Here is a 4339-nt window from a genome sequence, read left to right as displayed (position 1 = left end):
CCTGCCTCTGCCTCCCGAGTGCTGGGATTAAAGGCGTGCGCCACCATCACCCGGCCTGTGCCTTTTATTCTTAACGTTATAACAAATAGGATGTCCTAAAATGTTTCATCTAGCTACAGTGTAGTACAAAGCAATGGCAAAGGAACCACCACAGCGTTCTCCCCAGACGCTCAACATACACTTCTCCGCCCGCCAGCACACGTCAGTCAACCCGGCAGCTGCTCTCAAACCCTTTGGAAGCCTTCACCTCTGTACAGAGTTGAAGCAGCATTCCCTCATAACCAGGGGACAAACATGTTTTACCTCAACTCACAGTCACATGGTCTGAGCCATCTGGAGGCTGCTGTTTTAGAACCAGGCAAATCTTTTGAGCAGTGACTAATCCATATTAGGAAGAGACTTCATTTGGAACCTTACGAGGAAAGCACAGAAGCTGGGTACTGCGGTGAGCCAGTAATCCCAGCACTTGGGAGGCGGGGCTAGGAGGACCATGAGTTTGAGATCACCTATGCGATATGGCAAGTTCCGGACCAGCCTGAGCTACGGAACAGACCTTGTCAAAAAAACAAAAGTGAGGCCATGCCTCACAGTGATGAAAAATGTATTGCTAACGACTTCTGTAATCAGAAAAACTGATCCTTAGCTGTTTTAAAAAAGGTATTTGAGCCGGGCGGTGGTGGCACACGCCTTTAATCCCAGCACTCGGGAGGCAGAGGCAGGCGGATCTCAGTGAGTTCGAGACCAGCCTGGTCTACTAGAGCTAGTTCCAGGACAGGCTCCAAAACCACAGAGAAACCCTGTCTCAAAAACAAAAAAAAAAAAACAAAAAAAACCCCAAAAAACAACAACAACAACCAAAAGGTATTTGATGGTTATCTTTCCCACAAAGCATAGGAATGTGTCTCAAATGACACATTTACTTTTAGTGAATCTCTTCCAAGTTCAACTGTGAAATGTTGGTTTTCAGTGTCCCATAGTAACTCATTTTCTGCTTTGTCTTCTCTAGGACTCAGAACTGGTCAAAGTTCTAGGATTTATTTTCCACTCATGGAGACTAAAGGGTAGTTTACATTTTTCTGGCCAGTGTGGCAAAATGTCAATATCTTTTATATCGGGGTGCAAATATTTGTTATGTCCTACAGTCTTCTCTATGTTTAAGATAATAAGAAACTTTTAAAAAATGAATAATGGACCAAGCAGTGGTGGCACACGCCTTTAATCCCAGCACTCAGCAGGCAGAGGAAGGTGGACCTCTGAGTTAGAGACCAGCCTGGTCTACAGAGCAAGTTCCAGGACAGCCAGGCAATACAGAGAAGCCCTGTCTCGAAAAACCAAAACAAATAATGGGTCGGGGAGGTGCTGTACTGGGCAAGAACATCTGCTGTACAGACACGAGGACCTGAGTTCGAATCTCCAAGGTTTGGTGCATCTGGGAAGAATGCTGGTCAGCCTGACAGAGGAAAACAACTGGTAGCCCCCACATCCGCAAGCACGGGTGCAAACACACAAACTCACACGCTGCACACACTCCCACACATACCACAAGAAAAAAGGAAAAAGAAAAAAAGGGTAACAAAATGTATTTGTCTCTGTACAAGAAGTACCTGTCAGGGCCTATAATGATAACCAGGAGAGCACAGGGAGCTGAACCGTTGCCTCCCGCCCATTTTATAACAAGCTGGAAAGACAGGACAGGAAAAGCTGTGTTTGGAGAAAACTCAGGGTTGGCAGGGCAGCAGGACCTAGCTTATCCTTCTCATCCTGCAAGACTCAGGTGTGGCCAACGAGACCCAGGGAAAACAAGGAAAGATGGAGATCTGGAGAAGACAGAACAAAAGGGAAGGGCCTGGTATCGGGAAGCAAAGAGGAGGAGGCGGGACTAAAGTTCAGAGTAAATAGAGCAAAGGACCATCCGGAACAGGGGTTTAGACACGAAGGACATCATGACAAACACACAGCAGCAGGGTCCAGCATGTTTAAACATTCCGCTTTCAGTAAACTATCCCATTTTAGGCTCTCAGAACAAAAAGAACAGGTATCTTGGACATAAATGATTTGCCATCCAAGAACACAGCATATCTAACTGTGACCATTAACATTTTAAAAGTGCCTTTTTGGTGCCAGGCGGCCAAACATGGATTAGTAACTCAAATCCTTGCAACGAGGCATAAAGTAGAAACTCTTCTGGCATTCTTACCACTTTCCAAACGAAGATAGGGGTCAAGAACCTCACTCAAGCACACATGACTAAAGGTAAAGCTGGGGTCTGAAGTGAGGTAGCCTGCCTATGACATACAGTGTTTTAAGTAAGTCCCTAAAAATGGCTTAAACACTGCAAAGGTCTGACGCTGGTCCAGTGGATCTAGCTTTGAATCAGGACTCTAGTATATATAGTCTGAGTAAATCTGCAGGTTCAACACTTCCCCATCCCCGACACAAGGTGGTTGGCGGGCTTGGAGCTATGTATGTAGACCAAGCTGGCCTTAAACGCATAGAAATTTGCCTGGATTAAAGGGCACCACCATGACTAGCTCAGATCCATAACATATTTCAAAATACCTATTTCAATGCTATAGAAAGTCTCTGGTAACACTGATGTAAATCATCCTGCTATCTACCAGTTAAGATACAAAAGACTTTATATCCACCTTGGGTCATTTGTCCCCCTGGCCTCTCAACCTTCAAACCCGAGACCATGTGACTCACAACTCCTGCTCATGATGTCCCAAGATCAATGAGATTTAAGGTTTTGATAATTCAAGCATCAAGTCCTAACTAGTTCTACTTGTTACTATGATTTTGTCCTTTTCTCTAGTTCTGCTTCATTGTCCTAAATATTTTTTGTCAAGTGCTTGGTTAATAGAATATAAACCCAGAAGCTGAAAAGCTATTATTTTTCCCTCGGGAGGCAGAGGCAGGCGGATCTCTGTGAGTTCGAGACCAGCCTGGTCTACAAGAGCTAGTTCCAGGACAGGCTCCAAAACCACAGAGAAACCCTGTCTCGAAAAAAACCACACACACACACACAAAAAAAAGCAGTTTTGGTGAACTTGGTGGTGCATGCCTGTAATCCCAGCTCTAGAGACACAGGCTGGCAGATCTCTGAGTTTGGAGGCCAGACTGGTCCCCAAACTGGTATGATCCTGTCTCAAAAAGCAGCTTTCAAGCTGTATCACCAAAGATCCATTGGAGGTTCAGGGTAAAGAAGGAGACCAGAGACTTAAGAGGTGGCTCACCACTTTTCAGATGGCCATGGTGTGCAGACTGCCATATTCTTTGCATGCCAGACTTAGATTGGACTATTTGTTTGGCTGAGGTTCTCTTCCCTGGAACTTGAAGACTATAACCTCAGTCACCCACCTCCCCTTAAGAGGTGACTGTATTTTTCTTCCAGTCCACCCCAATACTTATATTCCCAAATCTGCCAGAAAATTATGGGAAGTTATGATGGTCAGTTTAAAAATGTTATCATTATGTATACTTTAATCAACTCTTCCAAACTACAAAGACTAGCATAAACAAACTGAGTATCTCAGATCATTTTGATTAATCATTAGAATTTAGTCAAATTAATCAGTATTTTAGTAAAATTATTATATTTACTGTAAATGTCCTAATTTATAACATTTTAAAAATATTTAAAAAAATATTCCAAAAACCTAATCTACAAGACTTCCAAAATTTCCTTCTCTGTCTAGTTTTAGCTCTTCTACATTATATTAATTTCTGGGAGCTTAATATACACTGGGTATTTTAATTTACATGTGGAGGCAAAGGGACTAGAGTCCTTTCTCTGGCCCAATGTTACCACCCAGAGTTGCTGGTGGCTTAACTTATACTTGCAGTACTGAGAACTCGCCAGGATCCTTTTTTTTTTTTTTTTGGTATAGAGTTTATTTAGTGGGTTATGAAGGGGGGGAAGGGGAGGAAAAGAGAAGGGGGGAGAAGAGAGAGAGACAGAAACTGCCTCTCCAGAAGAAGGGCGGACAATTAGAGCCAGGCTTCCCTTCTAAGCCAAGTACATACTATGAATGTACTGATGCAGGTCTCAATGTATGGTCCATAGACTATTCACAGTAGCTTACACACTGAGAAAATTTTAATTTGAAAGTATTTCCAGTTACTCCTTGATACAAAAATTCAATGGTATAAATTCTTCATGTTGATACTACTAGTTCAAAAGTTGGTTAAAGCAAAAATTTTGTTTCTATTTTGCTAATGTTTAAATCGCAGACACGATAGCCGGGCGATGGTGGCACACGCCTTTAATCCCAGCACTCGGGAGGCAGAGGCAGGCGGATCTCTGTGAGTTCGAGACCAGCCTGGTCTACAGCGCTAG

At 43.4% G+C, this 4339-nt stretch overlaps 1 protein-coding gene across 3 annotated transcripts in view; it reads right to left on the bottom strand.

Annotated features, from left to right (window-relative positions):
* Positions 1-4339, bottom strand: part of LOC106143704 (torsin-1A-interacting protein 2-like) — a 36589-nt gene that overhangs the window by 13321 nt on the left and 18929 nt on the right. The window lies entirely within an intron of this gene.

This window comes from Microtus ochrogaster (assembly GCF_000317375.1).
Source record: "Microtus ochrogaster isolate Prairie Vole_2 chromosome 6 unlocalized genomic scaffold, MicOch1.0 chr6_random_2, whole genome shotgun sequence".
NCBI lineage: Eukaryota > Metazoa > Chordata > Mammalia > Rodentia > Cricetidae > Microtus > Microtus ochrogaster.
Note: the sequence above shows the minus strand (reverse complement) of the source record. Positions and strands in the feature narration are given on the sequence as shown.